Source organism: Gracilinanus agilis, chromosome 1 (genome assembly GCF_016433145.1).
Source record: "Gracilinanus agilis isolate LMUSP501 chromosome 1, AgileGrace, whole genome shotgun sequence".
Taxonomy (NCBI): Eukaryota; Metazoa; Chordata; class Mammalia; order Didelphimorphia; family Didelphidae; genus Gracilinanus; species Gracilinanus agilis.
Window position 1 is genome coordinate 503,539,231 of NC_058130.1, and position 25,982 is coordinate 503,565,212.

Consider the following 25,982-nt stretch of genomic DNA (forward strand, 5'->3'; position numbering starts at 1 on the left):
TATCTATTTCTTCCTTAAGCTCCATAAGTTTCTCCTTTAGAAATTTGGATGCTATAACATTTCGTGCATACATATTGAATACTGATTATTTCCTCATTCTCTTTATTGCCTTTTATTAGAATATAATTACCTTCTCTATCTTTTTAATCAGATCTATTTTTACTTGGGTTTTGTCAGATATCATGATTGTGACTCCTGCCTTCTTTTTCTCAGTTGATGCCCAGTAGATTTTGCACCAGCCTTTTACCTTGACCCTGTATGCGTCTACCTGCCTCATGTGTGTTTCTTGTAGACAACATATGGTAGGATTTTGGTTTCTAATCCACTCTGCTATTTACTTCCATTTTATGGGTGAGTTCATCCCATTCACATTCAGAGTTATGATTACCATCAGTATATTCCCCATAATTTTGATTTCTTCTTTTAATCCTACCCTTTCTTCTTTCACTATTTCCTTCTATACCAGTGTGTTGCTTTTAATCAGTCCCCCTAATTCCCATCCTTAATTTTACTTCCCTTTCTTTCCCCTCCCTTCCCATTTTCCTTTTATTTTCTTTAGGGTCCTTTTAATCTACCCCCCCACATTCTCCCTCCCTTGTATTGTTTCCTTCCCCACCAGTCCATTTGTTACCCTTCAACTTCTCTATAGGGCACAAATCAATTCTCTGCCCCAATCTGATTCTGAATCTGATTGTTCTTCCCTCTTTAAGTCAATTTCAATGTGCGTAAGATTTAAGTATTACCTGTCTCCAATCTTTCACCCTTCCATTGTATTGGTCTTCTCCCTCACTCTTGCCATGCACTTCTTTATGAAATACAAATTTGCCCCATTTTGTCTCTTTTCCCATTTCTCTTAGTATTATCCTCTTTTTCTTACCTATAGTTGTATATATATATATATATATATATATTGACATTTCATCTTACATAGTTTGTCGCTATTCCCTCTAGTATACTTCTAGCTACCCTGATGATAAAAATAATTTTAAGAGTTACTAATACCATTTTTTCTTATAGGAATATAAATAATTTGACCTTATTGGGTCTCTTAAAATTTTTTTTTCCTCTCTCTTAATTACCTTTTGGTGTTTCTCTTGAGTTCTGTCATCAAATTTTCTGTGTAAGTCTAGTCTTTTCTTTATGAATGCTTGGAAGTCTTCTATTTTATTAAATTACCATACTTTCCCCTGCAAGAATATAGTCAATTTTGCTGGGTAGTTGATTCTTGGTTGTAGACTCAGTTCCCTTGCTTTCCGGAATATCATATTCCATGCCTTCTGGTCCTTCAGTGTAGATACAGCCAGATCCTTTGTTATCCTAACTGTGGTTCTGTGATATCTGAATGACTTTTTCTTAGTAGGTTATAATATTTTTTCCTTGGTCTGGTAGTTCTTGAATTTGCCTATAACATTCCTGGTGTTTTCAATTGGGAATTAAATGCAGGAGGTGATTTGTGGATTTTTTCAATCTCAACTTTTTCCTCGTTTGAGAATGTTGGGGCAGTTTTCTTGGATAATTTCCTGTAGAATGATGTCTAGGCTTTTACTTTTGTCATGATCTTCTGGTCTTTCAATAATTCTTAAACTGTCTCTCTTGTATCTATTTTCCAGGTCTATAGTTTTGTCAATTAGGTACTTCATATTTTCCTCAATTTTTTCATTCTTTTGATTTTGTTTTATAAACTCTTGCTGCCTTATGAAGAAATTTGCTTCTAATTGTTGGATTCTAATTTTTATAGAATGAATTTTATCCCTGGATTTTTGATCTTCCTTCTCCTTCAGGTCTGATTTTCTTTGTAGGTCATCTCTCACCTTTTTAGCCTTGTTTTCAAGCTCGTCAACTCTGACTTTCAAGACACTATTTTCTTGTTTTAGTTCATGTGCCTCTGTTTCCAGATGACTTGTTTTGCTTTTTTAAGTTCTTTTCCCAAATGTCTTTAGCCTCTCTTAATTGTTTTTTGAATTGTGTTTTGAGTTCTTCCAAAGCCTGCATCAAATTCGCTGGAGTTTATGCATTTTTTTTCTTGGTGTTCCTTGGTCCTCCTCTGTTCCAGTTGCTCTTTATTCATTACCTGGATAGAAGCTGTAATTGTAATTTCTTTTTTTCTTTTTCTGTTGTTTACTCATATTTTTTCCATCTTTTCCCCATGTCACTGGCTGTAATTTTGCTCCTCTGATTATTTGCTGTGTCTATGGGTTTGCGCCATTCTGTCCTGAAGGGGCTTCTTCTCTGCTCTGTTGATTGACTAGATTAGGCTGATGGTATTAATGAGCCCTGAGGTCAGATCTTCCCCAGCTAGCAGCAGAAGCTGAAGGTGTAGGTGAAGATGTAGAGGATGAAGGGAACTGAGCTTCCCACCCTGTTATCAAGGAATTCTTTCACTTTTTCAGCCTTTGCCCTCAGAGCTTAGTCAGCAAGGCTCTCAGTGGAGACAGTGGGGGAGTAGTGTTGGACATTGTGCTTCCCTGGCCTCTGAAGGCTTCTTATCTGCCCTATTGATAGGATTAAGCCAGGGTAGACTTGATCTGCAAAGCTAGATGTGCTTTGAGGCCAAAACTTTGAGGGGGGGCAAGATGGAGCATTGTGGCTGTGAGTAGGCTGCCCTCTCTGTGATTCTCCTCCAGCTGCCTCCCTGTCCCCTATGTTGAATGCCCTGAGCCTACACAGCTGTGCCAGCAAGGCACACCCTCTGGACTAGAGCCCTTGCCTGCCCAGAGATTCCAGTGACAGCTGGAGATTCAGCACAGTAGGTGGGGGAGGGGTCCTGGAAACTTCCTTCTTCCTTTCCCTTGAACCTGAGAGTTCAAGAATTCAGGCTTTTCTTGGTATATCTTTTAAGTTGAGTACAGCAGGAGGGTCCCCCAGCTCTGTCCTGTTGTTAGATTTGGTTTTCTGTCCCCTTGAAGCACTTTATTTTTGATTGGTGTGGAAGGGTTTTCAGAGGGGTCTGGACTTTTGCTGTGTCTAAGCTGCTCTCTTGACTCTGCCTCAATCCTAAATTGAGTTTTGAAGAATGTCTGGGATACTGAAAAACAGACATGGAAATGTATAGCATTCCAGAATGTTTGACATTAAGTGCAAAGACATGGGGACATAAGATGTAGTCCACTGTGAGGAATAGCAACAGGACAAGTACAGGTTGCCCATAACATAGAGAGCATGTAGGATGGGTGAGATAGGGGCAACAAGTAATGTTGAAGAAATCTAGAAAGATACAGAGGAATCAGTTTGTGAGGAGTCTAAAGTATTAAGCAGAGAACTTCATGTTTTTGCTTCTAGAGAGCCACTGGAACTTATTGAGTAAAGTGTTCATATATGTGCTTTAGCTTTGATAGCTGTATTGAGTAAGGATTGGAGTAGGAAGAGACCTTAGACAGTGTGTTAGTTAAAATCACTTGGGGTTCTATTTGGAAATATTGAGCCTCAAGATATGTAGTGTTTTACAAACTTCCTGTGGACATATGGGGGACTTTGAGACCACATCTTCCATGATCCAATGGGTTTCCGGTTTCTGATGGGATGATGTCAGAGAACGGGAACCAACGTATAGGGCAGCTCAGCTTAAATTCGCAAGTCGGGCTTGAGACAACCTCTTTGGCTACGTAGACAAGATGGGCACTGGCGGTATTTTTTGAATAGCTTTTACCAGGTGCGTGGTCTTATATATGTTTTTTTTTTTTATCAACATGGCCATGGCAATTAAAATATTATTTTCTCTCGTAATATCAGCCTTTATCATTTTTAATTGTTACAACAGAATATCCATCATAGCATAGAGGCATTGTGAAAATGTCTCTGAAGACATTCATGAGTGTGACCTGGAAAGAAATGAAGACATAAGTGACTTGGGTATCCTTCTTAGAATGCAAGGATCTGCAATCAGAAAGAAAAGCTAAATGGTAAAGATGAGGTAATTTCAGTATGTGAAGTCCAGTGCTGAAGTGGGCTTCCAGGGTGGAGAGATTTCTAGGTCATTATAGACAAAGTCTTAGAGGAGAGTCATAAGTGCATCATGGAAGTAGGAAGTAGAAAGAAGAGATGGAAGAATGAAGTGGAAGGGATGAAATGACTGTAGAGAAATCTACCAGAGAAGATGGAAAGGGATGCTATAAAAGGTATATATTGTGGCAGCATGGGAAAGGGCTACCTCTTCATCAGAGACTGGAATAAAGGAGATAGTAAAAGATAATGGCAGGGACCTGTGAGGTAAGGAAAAAGGAGAATAGAAGGCTTGATATAAAGGGCCTAATTTTTTTGAGAAGAATGAGACAAATAGTAGACAGGGCAAAGGGAAGGAGTGATAGGGGAGGCTTGAAAAAAGAAGAGGCTTGAAATGACTTACTTGGGAAGTTGGATAGAGAATCAATTTCAAAAGTACAGAGAGATCATCTTCCTTTAATAAGGGTGATATTAGATATCACATAAATTTAGTAGACTTGGTTAGCATGGGTTTAAGAGTTCCTTTAAGCTTCTTTCAGTATCATGGTAGTAGAAACAAGAGAAGTGGATAGTGAGAGAAGTCTGGGGATAAAGTTTGGAAAGACTTGTTTAGTGAAGGGACAAGCGATCAAGGAATTTGAAAGCCAAGGAAAGAGTAAATTTTGAACAAGTTAATAAATGCACTGGGAAGGGAATAAAGTATAGTTAGTGCATAGGTTATTGATAAAGAATAGTTTTGAAAGTAGTAAAGCAAAGGAAAAATTAAATTGCAAAAGGTTATGATGAGAAAAAGGAATTTCAGAGTTCTCCAAGAAGCAGAATACTTGTGAACAATTAGATCAAAATAGGGCTATCCTTACGTGTGTATAACTAAAATAGAATGGAGAATTTAGCCATAGAAGTTAAATACTGAGAAACAGTGAAGTTCAGGTACTTCAGGGAACATTTGTGATAATGAAATTAAATTTACCCTGTCCATTCTTAGGTTTAATCACCAAAGATGTAAACACCACCACTTAATTCACAAGTGGAGAAGTCTGTAATCTACATGTGCGAAAGTGGGTGATAAATCAGAATTGACTGACTGCCCCCTGGGTAGTCCTAAGCAAAGTATCTGTGGCTATTGGACACATAAACTAAGAAGAAGGCACAGGAAGTGATGCAAAAGAAGTGCCTTTAAAAGGGAGTGATGACTTCCTATAACTCTCTTCTTGTTTATCACTTGGATCTGAAGGAGCACTGGCTGAGACCTTGGACTAGGTGAGACTGCTCTTAATCTCTCCTTTGGAACTATATGTGGTGAGTGTAAAGACTAAATCTTCCTGGATTTCCCTGAAGGAACTCTCCTTTCAAGAGAAGATTCATGTCTGACACTTTTGCTTCATTCATCCCCAGCCCTCGGTCCTCAGCCTTCTCCAATTGAGGACTAGTTAAACCTGCTTGGGGCTGTGGGCAAATTATTCAGTCTTTTAGATTACTTATCCTACCTTGTGCTCTCTTTGAATTTCTTACTGTCTTTCCCTCTTCTCATTTGTAAATAAACTACCATAAAAGTCATTTTGACTTGAGAATTTTTTTTATTGTGGATTGATGTTTATTTATTTCCCTGGCAACCATCCCTTTTTAATATTCACCCAACCAAAACCCCTTTTTATCCCATACACATTGAAATGTATATTGAGGTGCCCTAATATGAGGGGAGGAATGAGTAGAAAGGGAGACCATGAGCTAGTTGTTTATCTTGGTGAGAAAGGAAAGATAAGCTTCTGGGTGTGTTTGAGGAGGGAGCATCAGTAGATAATGGCCACCATGATCTGGATTCAATAACTCATTTGGAAAGAATAAAAGAAAAAGGTTTTTGGATAATAGAAGTAGAGAGGCTGAATGTGGCAATGGAGAGCAAGAAATATTACAACTTTACCATAAAAACAAGGGAGTTGGAGTATATGGGAGAAGGTGAACCCAGTACTATATAGGCTGGCTAGTGACAGATTGCTATCTGAGAGAGCCAGGTCTCAGTGCATGCCAAAAAATAGAAGAAATATGAGAGGAATAAGTAAAAACTGAAACAAAGTTTATTAATTATATGTAGAGAGTTTAAGAGAGCACAGGTTGGAGAGGGAAGCTTGTTTTTTGGAATTCAGGGGTTTAATGTCAGTTTTGAGGACAGAGACAATTAGTTGGAGTGGGACAATGCAAATTATTGGGGAATGAGTGCAGACAGAATATCAATTGATATTTCCTGGTGAAAACAAAAGATTTGATGGCTAAAAGTCTTCTTTGGTCCAGGCCCTTAAAATTTCATCACAATGGTATAACCTTGGGACAAGTAGTATTGCTTTTATCTGGCCATGGAGCAAGTAAGAGTAAAGCCTAGTTATATTTTGTCATAGGGCATCAGGTACCCAGACTTAGTGTAAAAAGAAGTAGAATCTTTTAAGGTTACAATTCTTTTTTTCTTCTCCATCAAATTGGGTTATTTGACCTCTTTAAAAAATATCACTTAACGGGCAGCTGGGTAGCTCAGTGGAGTGAGAGTCAGGCCTAGAGACAGGAGGTCCTAGGTTCAAACCCGGCCTCAGCCACTTCCAGCTGTGTGACCCTGGGCAAGTCACTTGACCCCTATTGCCCACCCTTACCACTCTTCCACCTATGAGAAAATACACCGAAGTACAAGGGTTTAAAAAAAAATATCACTTAATACTTGGCTTAAAACTCTCCAATCTCAGTCTCCACCTGGTGGAATTATGCCTTTGGAAAAGGGGCAGAGGAGAGTATGAAGTGTAGAGGGGTAAAATCACACTTGGATATTAGGCTTTTATTAGACATATTTAATGCAAAGATTTTATTTTCCCAATACACATTTAAAAAATTCTAACTGCTCATTTTGTAATATGTGATTCATTATTCTTTATATGTTAATGTTGGATAGAATTCATTTATAAATTTGAACCATGAATTTTTTTTTTCCTTTGGGAATGCATTTCCATTTTGTTTGTTTTTCTCTTCCTGAGGTTGTTGGGTTTATTTAGATTCTGGATTTTTGTGTATCATTAATTTGGATATTTTATATTTTTAAAAGATTTTGATTATAGCCTCCTCTTTAGGCTAGTCCTCCAACTCACCATAGCAGATCGTGTCCCAGAGGATGACTACCTCTTAGAGTTCTACACCCTGTGGATTTGCGCTGCTAACACTAGATCACAACTTTTAGGAAAGACATTTATTCAAATAGCATTGCAAGAATAGTAGTTATAAAAACATTCCCATTGAAACTTGATTTGTATTCTTCCACAAATATATGCAGGATCCATAGGCAGAGGGGGGCTGAAATTTAAACAATTATAGAAATTAAGTATGCATGTAGAATATACATTGACAAAAGCAACTTCCAGTTCTTGGCAGTATATGTTTTGGTGCTGAAAGTCCTTTGAATTTTTGTAAAGTCCTCATGCTTTCCCTCTGATTACATTGTCTTTTTGTGGTGTTACTTAATTGTTCCCAGTTAACTGGAACTTAATAGTTCCCATAATCTCTTTGACTATCTAGTTCATCTCTCTTCTCTGCTGCCAGGCACCTTGATATTTGAAGTATATGTCTGTTTCCTGATAGATACAGTGTCTGCCAATGGATCAGGATTTCCTCTTAAAAGCTGCATGGATTGGACTTGATAAAACTCAAGTTCCCTGCCAACTCTAAATGTTTAATTTTATGATCTTTTGTAGTAGGAAGAGAATAGAGAATTTCTATCCTTGTTCCTATCCTCTCCCCTCCACACAGGAGACTACATGATAGGAATGCTCATGTAATTGAGCATTTTAGTTTTTGATAATTTTCTTTATTTCATCTCCATTTGTTCTGAATTCTGGATTCCCATTTTTTATCTTGACATCTCTCTTATATTTTTGGACCCTAACCTTATTTTTAGCATCAGCTTTGTTAGTCTTTTCAAAGGATTATTTTTGTTTAATTTATATTAAAACCCTTTTTGTTTTAATTTTTTTCCTTTGATTTTCAAAAATGTTTCTTTTTAATTTATTTGAGGATTATTAACTCAGTTGTCTGTTTTGACTATATGATCAGTGGATTAATTTTTTCATTTTTGTTATTATAAATTTTCAGAAATATAGATGGATTTATCTATATATACATATATATGTATACATTCCCCTGTTGCTTTACTTGTATCCCATTTCATTTTGATATGCTGCCTCATTGTTGTCATTCTATTTAATATAATTATTTGTTGTTCCTATACTTTAGTCTTTGATTTAGTCATCATCATCAAAATGATGATTATTTTTAGTCTGGATGTATGATTTTATCAATATAGGGGGCTCCTATACTTATGATCAATATGATTCAGCTAGGCAACTTATCCATAACTCGTACGTTTAGATAGTTATGAGTATAGTAAGAGATTAGGTGATTTGTTCCTATTCACACATTATCAAAGATATGACTTAAAACAGTGTATCTGGGCCAGCTCTCTATCCATTAGTTGTTACTATCTTGTCTTTTTCTTATTAGTAGAATTTATATACCAGTGTCTTTCCTTCTCCACTCCCATATCATAGAAGGCATCATTCTATAGCACTTCCTCATTACTTATCACATTTTTTGGTCTTCATTCGAGTCTGAATCTTTTCTTCATATTTCCCTTATTGATTATAACATTCATTGTGTTATTGTCGCTAAAATATGTTTAATATTTCTGCCTTTTTAATTCATTTAATTTATTCATGAGAAGTTTATTTTTGCCGTAACACAATATCATTTTTAGTGAAGGTGTTAAAATAAGTATGCTTTTTAAGATTTCCATTAAATAATTGTCATTATCTTCTGCCTTGCCACAAACTCTTAAGGACCCTTAGATTTTTCCTCCTGAATTACATTTGATACCTCCTAAATTCATTTTCATCTCCTATTAGATTGTGAAATTATTGAGAACAGTTCTTTCTTTTCTATTTACATTCCTAGGGCTTAACACAAGGCTTTGTATATAGTAGGTATTTAAATGCTTTTTCATTCATCCATTCATCTATTCATTCATCTATCAAATTTAATTTTTCACATTCTGTTCAGATCAATCATTTCTCATTTTTCTTACGGATATTTCGAAGTTTGGAAAATGAATATTAAAGTCACCTATAATTTTTGCCTTACTATTGAAGATTTTTATGCTTTTGTTGGTTTTCCTTAATGTGGTTGGGTGCTATGCCATTCAGGCAATATATTTTTAATATCAACATTAATTCATTTTCCATAGCTTCATGAAGTATACTATGACTTTCCCATTTGTCCCCCATGAAACTATATATTTTTAATGTTGCCTTTACTGAAATCATGAGTTTTTATGCCTGCTCTTATGGATTCAGTTAAAGCATAATAAATTTTGTTCCCGTGCTTTTATTTCACTCTGTTTTTATGTTTTAGGTTTACTGACATAGCATATTAGTTCTGCTTTCTAATCAATTCCTTGAATTTATGGCTTAGTTTAGGACATAAAAGTTCATAATTATAATTGCTTGTTTTTCTTGCTATTAAATCTAATTATGTTACTTTAAAAGAATAATAACTTAACACTATTCACCTGTATCTCATTTTATTTAAAAGCATAAAATCCTTGTATAACCCAAATCAAATTGCTTACCCTCTCTGGAAGTGGGGGAGGGAGACAATTTGGATCTTATAACTTCAGAAAATGTTTATGGAAAATTGTGACTACATGAAATTGGAAAAATGAAACATTTTTTTAAAAGCATATATTTTAGGTCGCCTTCCTCCCAAAGATATATCTGCCCCTCTCCATCTAGCTCAGATCCCTGAATCTTACATAATTATTTTTTAATCCATGTTTTATGCCCATCACTTCTTCTGTTTGGAGTAATCTGACCCCAGTATCTGTCCTAACACAGAGATATCCCCTGGAATTTCTAAGACAATTCAGATCCAGATTCTGCCTTCGCCCCCCCCCCTTTTTTTTTACTTTTACTGATATTTTATTAACCAAGCCCAGACATAGTTATGATTCAAGAGTTTCTTTATCTCATATATGATTTTCTCCCATTTTTTACTTGAATGACCATTACATTTCATTCCTTAATTTTAGGGAATTCTTCTCCTTCTTTCTCTTTCCTTCTGTAATGGGAAATTCCATTATTGAATGTCCATGAAGTCCAAGATTTCTTCAAGCTGTCATCAATTATCTTAAGTCTTTTATCCATCTTACACCTTATATCTATCCTACAATTTCCCATTACACTTCCTATAGGGTACCCTGTATGGTGTCTGATCAAACCTCCTGGGAGTATTCCAAAGCTGTTCTCTCTTCAATCCCTAAATGACCCTTAGATAATGTCATTAACTAGGCTTTCATATTATATGCACTTGTTCCCTCTTATGATAACATTTTTTGGTTACTATTTAACTTTCAAAGATTTTGAATCAATCAAAGACACTGGATCACTGAGAGGCAGTCATATAATGGCTAATGTTTTTGGAATCTGAACCTTAAAACATGGTTTTGAATACTGCTTTAAAGATCTATTAATTGTGTAGTCATGAGTAGTAATTTTTCTTGCCTTAACCTTTCAGAACCTTAATTTCTATATCTTTAAAGTAGGAGCAATATTTATATAATCTACCATAAAATAATTGTGAAGAAAGAGTTTTCTGAAAGTTAAAGTGCTATATGAATGAGTTATTATTTGAAGGAGAGATATTAAATCTGTGATCTTGTTGAAGATCCTAATTTTTTACATATATACAAATGTTCAACTTTGCAGTACATGTTTTTTTTGGGAGGCAAGTCCACCATCTTTGCTTTTTGATATAACCTCTTCCAGTCACTTTTAAAATTTATTGTCTTGGGGGCAGTTAGGTGGCTCAGTGAATTGAGAGGCAGGCCTAGAGATGAGAGGTCCTGGGTTCAAATCTGGCCTCAGACACTTCTTAGCTGTGTGACCCTGGGAAAGTTGCTTAACCCCCATTGCCCAGGCCTTACCACAGTTCTGCTTTGGAACCAAAGCACAGTATTGATTTTAAGGTGGAAAGTAAGAGTTTAAATTTTATTATCTTCAATGGGTTGACCTTTGCATTTTGGACCTACATTACTTTTATGTGTGAACTTTGTACTCCTACCTGCCTTTAAGATTTTTCTCCAATATTGACTGGCAATTACATTTCTGGGTAATATCAATGTGGGGTTCTTCTTGGACAGTATCCTATGTGTTCTATCAATTTGATGTTTACCTTCTAATTTCACTACTTCTGAACATTGCCTTTTATGAATTCCTGAAATGTGGCATTCAGACTATTTTATCATTTTTTTTTTCTTGGTAGCCAATTATTCTCTGATTATCTTGCCAAGTTCTATTTTCTATATCAGTTGTTTTGGTTTCTAGAGATTTTAAATGTTCTTCCCATTTTTCCATCTTTTAATTTGTTCTGATATTTATTGTATAGATGAAAATCACATGTATCAATCGTAGAATAAAGGAGAAGAAAATTATGGATTTGAACATGATTGCAACGCAACAAATAAGGAATAAAGAATCAGAGCAGAAGGTGTCATCAAAGAGGTTATTATAGAAAACAAATAGGCAAGTCATGTTAATGGATATCCATACACTAATATCTGTCATGTCAATAAAAAGAAAGGAAGAGTCTCTGGCACATTGGTGGAATCTCTTTAGTAAATGTATGGGAGAGTTTGGATGAGAATTGCACAAGAGAGGCAAGCATGAATGTATCACTATCTGAAAAATTCAAAGGAATGTACATGTTAATGAAATAACAAATGTACTTGAAGATATCAGATATATTTATTTACATTTTGTCTACTATGATCCTTTTCAATATGCTCACTGTTTTTTCTCATATTCTAAATCATTGATAACCTCTTTTTAAACCTTTGAATCATTGAAGAGGTCTGCTTTTCCCTCCTTGTAGCTGCTTTCAAATCTTTAAAAATTTTTAAACCATTCAGAGGAGGGTTACATCAGTTAAGTTCACATTTCTGTCATTCTAATTGTTGCCATTTAAATATTTCATTCCTTTGGAAATTCCTTCTCAATTTCTTTTATTCTTTTATATTTATTCTTTGTTTTAGAACTTCACTTTATTAAATTCTTTAGTTTCTGTAATTATTTTTCTTTGAAGTAATCCTTGTGATGATTTATTTTCTTTTCCCTATTGTTATTGCTATTGTTGCTGATGATCCTATTGCTTTATAGCCTATTTCTTATATTCTAAGGACAATCTTTCACTCATCCATCTTAATGAAATTAGCCTACTAAATATTTATTTAAAGATTAGACTATTAACAAAATATCACAATTAACTTCTATTCAAGATTGGGCTATTCATGAAGTGGTGGGGAGGGGGCTTATTTGCTACTTTCTCATATATTAACCAACTAATTAGTAAGAAAATGGATTGACTACTAGCCTTTTAATGTAATTTATCATACTACTTCTTTTGCTTTGTCTCCTATATGTTCAATGAAATTAGAAGGAAATACAATTTACTGTTATGATGAGGTAAGTTCTCCTTTTATTCAAATCTTAAGCATAAGCTTTCTGTGGTCTTTATCTATAGTAGACTGCTTAATTGTGAACTGTGAGGTACTAAGATGCCTCTTGTGATGGAATTAGTAAATACTATAACTATATGAGATATAGAATGGAGATACTTTGTTTGTTTTTTAACTTAATATCTATTGATGGCTTATTTCAAACTTGGCTGAAACTTTTTAAAAATAAACTCCTGCTGATCCTTCTCTTATGTTCTTATCTTTCATTTTCATTTTTTTTTAATTAGGAAGGCTATAGTATGGTTAAAGGTTTTGCTTAGATGAGAAGTAAGCAATTTGTATTTGTTGAAAGGTTTTAAAAATCCATCTGGTATTATTTTCCTAACCTTGATTAAAAACATTATACTTAAACACACTGGTACTGCTTGATTAATTATTTCCATATTATTTCCTCATGCCTTCTCATAGCTGGTACAGTGGCAGCTGTTCATTAATGGAGACTATGTCACAATTTTAATATATAATTGAGAAATGAAGTGTACTTTATCAAAGTCTAGGGAGAAAAAGAATAGGAGACATCAGCATCAAGCAGAAGGCACAAATGGTGGGCCTAACTTTATATATTGATTTTTTTTTGCCTGGATCTGTGTTTTTATTAGGGATGGGGGAACTCCTTCTGTGGAAACTTTTTTTTAACCCTTCTCTTCTCTTTTAGAATCAGTACTGTGCATTGGTTCCCAAGGTTTAGAAGAATAGTAAGGAATAGACAATGAGGGTTAAATGACTTGACCAGGGTCACACAACTAGGAAGTGTTGGAGACCAGATTTAAACTCAGTACCTCCCATCTCTGTGTCTGATTCTCAATCCACTGAACCACCTAGCTGCCCCTTTTGTGGAAATTTTTTCCATCAGATGAGCAACTAGTACTGAGATATTAAATCATTTGGTCATGATTACTAAGTTCATATATGTCATAGGTAGATCCTCAGTCCAAGTCTTCCTGACAATAAGGAAAGCCATGAAGATGTTATCTATCTTCAGTTTTCCTGATAAGAGAAGAACCTTTAATTAAGAAACTATAGTGTACCAAGCACACTGATAAAAGTTCTAGGGATACAAAGAAAGACAAAAAAAACAGACCTTACTTTCAAGGCGCTCATAATCAAATTGGATAGACAATGTGGAAACATCTTTATAGAAATAAAACATATATAAGATCAACTGGAGAACATCACAGAGGGAAGGCACTACCATTAAAGATGATTGGGAAAGGCTTCTTGCAAAAGATGATATTTTATTTGAGGATTAGAGAAAGCCAAAAAGTAGAGACAAAAATAGAATTCCAGACATAAAGAACAATCAGTAAAAATTTCAGTACCAGGAGATGGATTGTCTTATATGAGGAACAACAGGGAAATCAAAATCACAGAAAAAGTTAGGTGTAACAAGAGTGGAAAAGTTGAATGGAGCCAAGTTAAAAAGGGCTTTAAAAGGTGAACAGGAAATTTTATTTTTGATCCTCGAGTTAAAGATGGCCACTGGAGGTGAGGAAGAAGGGGATAATATGGTGAGGCCAGTTGCTTTACGAAGATTCTTTGGCAGCAGGATGAAGGGCAAGTTGAAGTTGGGATAAATTTGAGGCAGGCAGGCCAACCAGAAAGTTATTTCATTTGTCCAGGAGTGAAAGGATACTGGTCTGCAACATGGTGGTAGCAATGTCATAGGAGAGAAGGGGCTATATATGAGAGATGATAGGAAGTTATAATCAACAAGACTTGGCAATGGAGAGTAAGAAAGAGTCAAGAGTAGAAGATGACCACCACTAGGTTTGGAGCCTGGATAGCTGGCTTTGTGGGGTAAAGAAAATGAGAAAAGAAAATTCTGGAACTTGCTGAGCTGAAGATGTCTATGGTACATCCAGTTTTAGAGGTTCATTCTAGAGTTGGAGATACCTGGCTAGAGGGCAGGTAAGAGGTTTGGGATGCAAAGCTAGATCTGAAAATCATCTGCACAGATACTATCACGAGAGGAGAAGAAGGCAAGATTTCTGCAGTTAGATTGAAGATTAGCTTCTAGCTACCTAAATAACAAGACAGATTTATTTACTTACTTATTCATGGGAATGGCAAATAAAACTCTCCTAAACTATATAATTTTTACATTAAGAGATCCCTAAGAAACTCCATAACAACATTTGCAAGTGTTTCCATAAGAAGAAAAGTTTATGAAACATGTTTAAATATTTATGGAATGATAAAAATGAGGCATTAATTGGCAAACAACTTAATTAAAATGCTTTCTCAAGTAATTAGCAGCAAATACTTCCCTATCTGTTTTGCATGCCATTTGTCTTCTTCTCTGTTTGTTAAAGCCTGCCTGTCAGTCAAACTTTGCTGCAGGTAATTTTTTAGCTCTGTGGGGAAAATCTTCAAAAATTACATCTGAATTTAAAATATTTTGATTATCATTTTTATCTAACAAATTCTCTTTTTCACTTCATCTTCTATATGTCCCAGCAAAGCACCATCCTGGGAATTTAGGGCCTGAAGATGAAATTCTGCATCAAGGCATTACCGAGTTTCCAAAAACACTCTCCAGAGAACCAACTGAATCAATCTCGAATCAACAAACAGTGCAGTTAATTAATGAGCACACCATCAGGGAGCTTTTTTAAACAATGTTGACTGCTGCTGCCTCAGGACCAATAGCACCAGAAGTTATTGCTGGTTTGAAAGAAGTGACTCTTAGGGTTCCCCCAAGGCACCTTTTGCTTACATTAGCTATTTCCCACAACTTTTCCTTTTATTTGTACCCTAGGGGAAGTATACTTATTTGCTAAATTACTTTTTAAGTGATGCTCCTTCTTGCCAGTAGCCTGAGGTACAGCAGTGAAGATGCCACTGAGTGAAAAAGAACAGAAACTAACTCTGGTCCTGGTGAAAAAGTCTAGGAGAAAAAAATCTGCTGCAGTTTTGAGACAGCACAGAGAACCTGGAGAGATTTTTCGAGAAAGTTTTTTCAGGGAGGGCTAAGGTCCAGTTCTGAGGGTGGGAATGGTTTGCACATCCCAAACCTGAACTTCATCGTGTCGGGCTGCTGCTTCATCATGGCACAACGTGACCTTGGCTCTCTAAGGCTATGATGGCAAAGGCACCTAAGCTCTGCAGGTCTAGTCATTCAATCATGAATAAACCGATTAAGTCCTACTATGTGTCTGGCATTATTCAACATTCAGGGAACACTATAAAGACAAAAGGGGAAAAGGCAAGCAGGAAACGGGTCCCATGATCATTTGTATGTCTGCCATCCTAAGACCATGTAGTAGAGGATTGACTCTGGAGTCAGAAAGCCAGAGTTCAAGTTTCACTTTTTTTTTTTTTTTTGCCTGACCCTAAGGTATAGCAGTGATGATGCCACTGAGTGAAAAAGAACAGAAGCTAACTCTGGTTCTGGTGAAAAAGTCTAGGAGAAAAACCCTGCCACAATTTTGAGATAGCATGTAAGACCTGAAGAGATTATGGGGAAAGGGAAGAGACTGAACTAAAAGTTTCTGAGGAAGCTTTAAGCTCCATAGCTATGTTTCTTCCTTCCTCCAATCAGCTTTTTCTAAGAAAGGATCATTACCTGGAGTCTTCTGGCAAACATTCATTCACTGAGGGGTCTTGTGACCTGTGTAAGAGGAGATCTATTTCCCTAAGGAGAAAATTTCCTATAGAAAAAATGGGAAGCCTTACATGAACTGAGCAGAGGGAACTGTCTAGATCAAGGTAAACAATACATACAATGGCATAACAATAGGAACAGAACAAATTATAAGATGAATATTCATCTTTGCCATTTTAATCACCAACCTTAACCTCAAAGAAGAGTTGAGAAAATTCACCTCTCTTCTTTTGGATTATGGGTAAAGAAGGTTGCATTGACAGGCTGTCAGCTAAAGTAGCCTTTGGTATTAACAAGCTGTTCCCTCCCTTCTTTGTAAAGCTTTGTTACAAGGGAAGACTTCCTTGTAGGGAAAAGAAGAATATATTCTAAGATGAATTTATGGGTGAATATGAGAATTATGGAGAAATATAGAAAGGTAACACATGAACTGATATAAAGTGAAGTAAACAAAAGCAAGAAAACAATATGTACAATGACTACAAAAATACAAAGAGGAAGAACAACAACCTCAAAATAATTGAAAAAGAGTGTTATGGACTTCTGAGTTACAAAGATGGAGAACTAGACATTTTCTCTAATGCCCACAACTTCTCGAATCTATCCGAAAAAGAAAATGCACATCAAAGATGAAGCAATTCCATCACTCCCCAAGATCTAGAACTCTCAGAATTTAAAAAAAAAAAAAAAAGGAAAACAATCCAAATCCATGGATCCTGAGCTAACCCAGCATCCCTCCCCCAGGTCCCATCCTAATAAGATCCAGGTTCCATAAGGAGACCCAAGAACACAATACAGGCTTATCACATCTTACCACCTTTTTTTCTAGTGCTGTGGAAACTTCTGGCTCTAGGCGGTAGACATTTACCCTGGCTATAACCTTGAACATAAGCAGATTAAATCAAGAGGGAAAATACTAATAACACAGAACAATTTGGCCTCCAGATCTAATAAACAACTGCAGGCATTTATAAATACTGCATAACACTATTTATAAATATTACCATACCACATATAAAGCATATTATAAATACTGTAAAACAAAGGAAGATATCAAAGCTTGATGAGATATAGGACCCTGTGTAATTTGAGGAGAACATGGTAGTATAACTTGCTATTCTTGAATGGTTCAAAAGAGAAATAAGAATTAAGAGGGCAAAATTTGTGGCCTATACAGCAAAAATAATAGGCAGAATCAAAAAACTGGAATCCAAAGTAGCAATCCTCACCAAAGAAAGGAGAGAATACTAGATAGAAAATGAAAATACACGGAATTGAAAACAATCTAGAAGAAGAGTACAAAAAAACCCCCATAACACTAAAAGTAAATATGTTCATAATGCAAGTAGTACATATTGTTCTCAAAGACAGAATGCAAAGAGAAAACCTAAGGGTCCTAAGTGTCTGAGAAGAACAAGGTAGGACAAAAACCTTAATATCATAATACAGGAAATAATGGAGGAAAACTACCCAGAACTTCCCAATAGAAAATGAATACCAATAAGAATTCACAGATAATCTCCAGAAAAATATTAAGGTTTTGCAAACTCCAAGAAACATAATGATTAAATTTATTAATTCAACCCAGAAGCAAGAAGTTCTTTGAGTAAACAGGAAAAATATCTTCTAATATAGAGAAAAAAAATTTGAAAAAATTCAAGACTATTCTGTAACTACTGAAAAACTTTGGAGGTGATAGAATATTTCCTCCTATGAAAATGTGTTCCAAAAAATAAAGAAGCTCAGGATGCAGTCCAGGGTAACCTATCCTGAAAATCTGAATTTAACCAAACATGAAAAAGAGATGGACATTCAATAAAAAAGAGGCATTTGAAACATTTTTAGAAAGAAAACCAGAACTGAGGAGATTGTTTGCTTCTTAATCAATCAAAAAGTGAAAATTGTGAAATAGCAAAGAACATAGCATATTCCTTGGAAGAACTATATAAGATATCTCATTCCAAACTTTGCAGAGAGGTGTGGCCTATAGGTATGGAACATTACACATATTTTTGATAAATTAATCCACTTTATTGTTTGTTTTGTATAAACCTTTACTTTCAGTCTAAGAACCAAAATTGTGTTTTGGTTCCAAGGCAGAAGAGCAGTAAGGGCTAGGCAATGGGGGTTAAGTGACTTGCCCAGAGTCACACAGCTAGGAAGTCTGAGTCCAGATTTGAACTCAGGACCTCCTATTTCTAGGCCTGGCTCTCAATCCACTAAGCCACTTATCTGGCCCCATTACTGTTTTTTTTTTCTTTCCTTCCTTTGGGGGGGAGGGTGACAACAACAACAAACTCTAGTAAGGGAAGGTGGAAGAATATGAAGGAAAAAAAATTGGGCAATGATAACAGAAGCTATATCAATAATTTTTTTAAAAAAATTATAAGACACTTCCCAGCTGTGTGACCCTGGGCAAGTCACTTGATCCCCATTGCCCACTCTTACCACTCTTCCATCTATGAGCCAATACACAGAAGTTAAGGGTTTAAAAAAAATTATAGAGTGATGAATAGAAGAAAAATGTAATCCATGATTCTTATGCATCAAACAGCTTGGAAAGTCTGGAATTGTGAAATCCATTTTGAAGTTGCCAACTCATTTGGTGAGGAAAAGGAAACTTTCTTCTTGTTTTTACTCTTCAATTCTCAGTCTTTAGGGGCTTTCAACAGAAATAAGTATAATTTAAAAATAAGGAATTTCATTCAGAAGAGTTAGTTTCTTCTTCACTTCCTAATAGAGTTTAATTGTTTTGTATTAAGGGTTTTTGTTTCAATTGGGGAAACAAAGTCCTAAATGTTAAATAAGTAAATAAAAAGGGACGAATTTCCTGAATTCTTAAATGTTTTCATTTTTTCCTAATAAACTAGGCAGAAAATTAACTTCCTTAGGTGCATTTAAAATAGTTTTTTAGTTTATTTTTTCTCCACATGATTTGAGCATTTTTTCAAATTTTCACAAACAGATTAAATTTATTATGTTTCTAGAATTAATTAGTTCCATGTTTGTGAAACTGGGAAGATAACAATACTTTGAGAATTCCCAAGAGAGACTATTACTTACTACGTCTCTTTATAAGTAAATGTTGTAAAACATTCAACAGATAAAAAGCTTATTAAGAGTTCCATTAACATTAAAAATATTGACTTCACCATTAGTTAAAATAATTTGTCCCAAGAGAAGGAGAATGACTCTGATTCTTCATTACAAATCCACAATTCAATTGACATTCACATGGATATAGTACTTTGTGGGGTTACTCACAGCAATAATAGGAAGCAGGTCATGAAAGTCTTATTATTCTCATTTTGCAGATAATGAAACAGGTTGAGGGGAGTTGTGACTTGAGCACTGGAACTGGGTTTTGGAACTGGGACTTAAATACAAATCTTCTGATTCCAGGTCTCATGCTTTTGAAAATAATATGGCCATATTTTTATATTGATTCTATTATTTGCTCAGGGTTTGATTTTTGGAAACATACATTACTTTGTCTCCATTGGAAAGTTATCATCCACAAGTTCCTAACTATATTTGTGGCTTGACTGGAATACAATTTACTTGATCAAATCTTGTCTAATTTAAACACTGCTCATCCTTTAGGGTCTATGCCACCTTTTCCTATGAAATTACTTCGCTCTCCTTTGAACTGTCATACTAACTTGATTCTGCCTCTATTGTGTTCTTTTGGTACCTTTTGTATTATATTTATATTTTTTATGTTGTCTTCTGTTGGATTATGAACTGCTGAAGGTCAGGAACTATGTCTTAAATAATTTTGTATCTTCTTTACAGATTATGTAGAAAGCTAGGGGGTATAATGGATAGAACTCTGGACTTGGAGTCAGGAACACTTCAGTTCAAATTAGAATTTAAATACTGGCTGTGTGACCCTTGGCAAGTCACTTAAACTGTTTTTCAACCTTTGTTTCCTCATCTTCAAAATGAAAGGCTTATCTTGCTAGCCTATAAGATTTTTTTTTCTGCCTTTAAATCCTAAGATTTTTTGAAGTAATCTCATTTATTTAATTAAGCATTTTTAACATCTATTTCTACATACTGAGGAAGGTACAAAATAGATTGTTTATGCCATAACAAGCCACTAGATATTTGAAAACATCTGGATTTTTATTGAATAAATAATTAGGCAAATAGCTTGCACAGTGTCTGGCACAATGCAGACATAATGTACGCTGGTTGATTGACTGGTTGATTAAAACCAGGGGAAAAAAACAGAAATAGTATCACCAATACTTATATATGTGTTTTCTGGGTCCATAGTAGTCAGACTTGACAAATCCCTCTGTCTAAATCTTTTTTTTAAAACATATATTAATATTCGTTTTTAACATGGTTACATGATTCATGCTCCTACTTTCCCCTTCACCCCCCGCAACTCCCCCACCCATGGCCGACACACATTTCCACTGGTTTTATCACCTCTGTCTAAATCTTAATAGAAGTTACTTTTAGTCCAACGAAGAATAATTCTTAGAGGTGGTGAAGAGAATTATCATTTTTAAAAGGAATTTTTTTATGTGTAATTTCTATTCACAAAGCATGAAACTGGCTTTCTTTCTGCATGTGCCTCATTCAGATGACTCCAAGATCAGTTTAGGATTTTCAGGCAAAGGAGGCAGTAAAAAGAAAGGAAAAAAAAAAGTTGAAAACCCAAATGTAGTTGTCTGAATCACAAATGTTGAAGATACATGGCTTATGGAGGAAAAATTCAGTTTCCATTATTTGACTACTCCTGTTCTTCCTCTGTTCTGAAATACTCATGTGCATTTGTCTTGACGAATGTAGTATTGGTATTCACACTGGTGTCAGCACATGTTCTTGGTGTCATCCTTATGAGCAAGTTTGGGGAATTGTAGCTAGTAAAGCAAGTTACCTTAACTCTTCTTAAAGTCGGGTCACACCTGACATAAAGAAGACAAAAAGATATACCATCTGGGAAGGAGTGGATCTCAATAGTGCCAGTGACTGAAATGAGTAGCTTCAGAAGACAAAGGAATTCTGCAGCCAATTCTCTGGAGAATCATAGCTGCTAGTGATCAGGAGAATGGAAACTATAACAGAAAAATTGGAGTAAATCGTCAAGGAAGGAAAAAAGAAAAGGAGATTGAAGTATTTGTGAAATAATTGATAGGAGAATTGAGAAGAAAAGATGGATAAATCTGTGTGCAAAAAAAGTAGTGAATGAAGCAAAGGATAATAAAATCCAAGATGGTAGAATTATATAAAATGAAAACTTAAACAATGAGGTGATTAGGAAATACTTTGGAAAAAATAATCCAACTGGGAACTATTTATTTTATCTTTCAATAGCATGGTTCTAGCTAGGCAAAGATGAAGATTGGGTTAAAAAATAACAAAGCATTTCAAGAATGATTATCTTCAGTCTCTGCACTTTGGATCTAATTCTAGAGTTCTTTGGTTATGTATTTTGATCTGCCAAGATCCAACAAATCTAGGGCAAGTATACATTCTAAATGAAGAAATCTAGAAATTGAGCTGGTTTCAAGACTAATCCAAGGAGTTTGGGCTTGCTCCATTGCAGAACCTAGTGTAACCTGTAATTTCTGTAGCAAATTTGATAACAAGGTCTATTCTAGAGCAATCCTGAAGTCCAAGGCATTTTCCAAGCTGATTACTCTTGGGAATAAACTGAAGAATGATCAGTGAGGTAAATGTAAACTTTCTAGTCTGGAGTCTTCCCCAAAATTCTGTTTCTGTCTAATGTTGCTTCAATGGAGCTGAATCATAACTGAACTAATTTCCAGGGTTGTCAGGGCATGTTGGGACATTTATTTGAAATATGTTTCATGGATTGTTAGATCAGAAGATGTTTGTACAGAGGAGAGTGAAATGATTTAGTTTTTCACAACATTGGAAATACCTGTTAAGACAAGACATCTGTTGGAATTAGATATCCTTCACTTAAACAGATGAAGGACTAATCTCTTGAGTTTAAAATTGGTATAGCTTTTTAAGAAATTAAACTGAAGTCAATAGTGTTTAAAGTCAACAGAAACTAGAAAGACTAGGATGAAACCACATGGCATACTTCTATATATAACCTATAAAATGGGAAGTAAGACAAATAATTCAAATGATTTAAATTGCCAAATACCCCAATGGCTTTGATTCTTTAAACAATAGTTTTGTCATATAAATTACCACTATATCATAGTTTCCTATATCTTAGCCCATACATCATCTTTTCAATACAAAGAAATAGAATTCATTATAATTTGTTTATAGTAATGTTATTGTTGTTTGTTTGTTTCAGTCATGTCCAGCTCTTAATAGCCCTATTTGGAGTTTTCTTGGCAATGATCCTGGAGTGCTTTGCTATTTCCTTTTCCAATTTATTTTACAGATACAGAAACTGAAGCAAACAGGATTAAATTACTTGCTCAGGGTCACACAACTAGTAAGGATCTGAGGCTGGATTTGAACTTGGGTCATTCTGACTCTAAGCCTGGTGCTCCATCCATTTGTTCCTCCATTCATTATGTACTTTCAGCCAAATTCCAAGCTACTATGAGTAGCATTGATCCATAAAGTTGGTTTACACAAAAGAAAATATATATAACTTTATATTCCAAAACTAAATGTCTGTCACCAGAAATATATGCCTGCAAATTAATCTTTTCTAAGAAGTTTTTATTGAAGTGAATTTTTTAAAGGATGTGGCCCATGATCTTTGGTCTTTGAATGAGTGGGTCTCAAATGCAAAAGAAGAAGAAAATTCTGGGCTAAAATGGAAAGATTTATGATCTCCAAGGTAAGAAAAATAATTAGAAAAGTCTAAGAGAAATTTCCTTAATTTTTTTTATCATATCAAAGTCAATCTCTTTTCATTCTTAATGGTTTTGTGTGCATATCCTATCAGATTGGAAGCTCTAAACTTTAAAGATGAATTAACAGCTAGATAGCTCTTTCCAATATTGGAGAATCTCATATATATGTTGCTTTAAAGGGTATGTCATTGTTGCTTTACTTTGTGTATTTAAGATGCAAAATTGTACGTAGAATAATCATAGAAAAAGCTTAGGAATGAGCTGCTTATGTCCTAACGGGGCATAAACCTAATTATTAGAGATTAGTAAAAAAAAAAAAAAAAAAGATGGTTGCACAGTTACACTTCAGTAATGGCATTTTATTATTTATCATCATCATTATTATTATATTATATTATTCATGTAATATAAAATTTTACCCAAAGAGGATAGTGTAAAAGAATTCTGGGTTAGGATGTAAATGAATGAAAATAGAAAAATAATAGAAGATAACTTCTATAAGCCACCACAACTGCTGGTTTTGCTACACTAAATCATGCTAACATCATTCCATTCTCAACACACATAAAAAAAAAAAAGAACATTGAAAAAATCAAAACAAAGCAAACAAAATCCTGAATGTGGAGTCAGAAAGCCTAGAACTAAGTCTTCATTTTGGGAATGACTTGCTATATTACTGTGGGGAAGTTGTTCTACTCTTCTCTGAATTTCAAGGTCCTTATATGGAAAGTAAGAAAGTTGGATGATTGAGCTCTAACTTCATCTCAAACAGTCTATAACTCCCTAATTCCTATTTTCTTCTGAAGAGGAATGATTTCCATAGTATTGTGAGAAAGAATCAATTAAGCATCAGTAATGACAATGGTGACTTACATTGTGTACCTCAATTTCCTTATCCATAAAATGGGGATGATAATAGTGCCTATCTATCAGAATATATTTGTAAAGCACTTTGCAAGCCTTAATGTGCCATATAAATTTTAGCTATTTTTACTATTATTTTACTATTTTACTATTATTATTTACATAATGAAAAATAGAAGCAAAGTTGGATCAAAAGAATTGAGAACAAGTTTTATGTACCTATATACACAAATATTAAAGATATTTTAATAGTCTTTACTAAAATCCTACTTTTATGCTTATTCATAACACAGTGGCAACCATGAGTTGGTGAAAGCTGTAACATAGACAGATCCCACCAAAGGAGAATAGCTTTAAGAATGGTCATGGTGGGAAAATCTGCTGTCCAAGGATTAATGTGACTAAGTTTGGAGAAGCTCATTCCTAAAAGTTGGATGTTGGATATCAGAGAGCTGTATTTTTGACCCAAACAATTTTCAAAGACCACCTAAGTTAGAGAGGTTGTGATATGAATCGGTGGCCTCATCTACATCAGTGAATTCTCAGATCCTGAAAAATTTAAAGTATTTAAATGGTGGAGACTTTCCTTTTAGAACACAGTGGTGAGAGACTTTCTTGCCAAGTTTGCTGCTTTAAGACATTCTCCAAAAGTACTTTTAGGAGTTGCATGTCAGAAGATGAAAACAGTTTAAATAGAGTACATAGAAGAGCAGAGTCAGAGAAAAGTCATAGACAACATTCTTTTTCCATCTCTAATTTTTATCATATTGCTATTTATGTATGTAAAACTATACATATATATGTATATGAATATATTTATATGCATACATATTCAGTATGTGTTAAAAATACAACCAAAGTAAAGACAGACTTGTTAAATCCTTGTACCCAAAACCCAATTGTCTTAAAATATGCAACTAGGTTTCAATTTTGAAAAATCTCTTTGTATACTTTGTAAAAATATTCAGTATAATTTAGCAGCACTTTTCACACATGTACAAGCAACAAGAGTAAAACGTGTAAATTTGAAGAGGTAAAAAATAGAATTTGGAAGACCTGGACAATTGTCCTTTATCTGCAAATAACTCATTTATTGAACAAGAAAATATTATTTGAACTCCCTTTCTTTGTAATAGGATCATAGGAATCTTTGACTTCATTGATATTTGGAACTCCTTCCCTCAATTAGGCTAATGCCTTTGCAATTTAAATAAGAGTTGAGGAAAGAACTAAAAGAGTAAGTGGCTTGACTAGACTCACCCAGTCAGTTTGTTTCATAAGCAGTTCTTTGATCCCTTCTTCAACAATTCAAGGCTAGTTTTTTTCTTTAATCCATATATATGGAAGATCATAAGATTATATATTTAGAGCTAGTGACATTAGAAGTTATCCAGGGGGGGAACTATATGACTCAGTGGATTAAGTGTCAAACCTAGAGTTTGGAGGTGCTGGGCTCAAATTTGGTTTCAGACACTTCCTGGCAGTGTCACCCTGGGCAAGTCACTTAAAAAGCCATTGCCTGCCCCTTACCAGTCTTCTGCTTTGGAAGCAATAAATCCAGCTAGAATAGACATTAGTGATTTTTAAATTTCCTACTCCTAGTGGTATAATCTAACATATGAAATACAGTTATCTCTTCCACATCATAGGGGTTAGGGGTATGGAACCCCATGAAATGGAAAAATCCATGTAAATTTTTTGACTTTTACATTCTTTTCACAAACTTTAACTTTTTACCTATTTTACCTTTAAAAAAAGAAATTGTGTATATTATATTAAAAGAGTAAATATGTTGATATTATATAATACTGTACCTATCTATCTATCTATCTATCTATCTATCTATCTATCTATCTATCTATCTATCTATCTATGTATCTATCTATGTATCTATGTATCTATCTATCTGTTTTACATGTTTCTGAATTTCTAAACTTTCTCTGTCATCTACAGCTTCCACAACCTCCCCCCCCCCCCCCCCCCCCATTCCCATTTAATTTCTTATGCTGGGCTGAGATATATTTATACAATGTGGGGAAAGTCACAACATGGAAAGGATAATTGCGTGCATGCATATGTTTATTTATAATTTCTATCTATCTATCTATCTATCTATCTATCTATCTATCTATCTATCTATCTATCTCTACATCTATCTATCTATCTATCT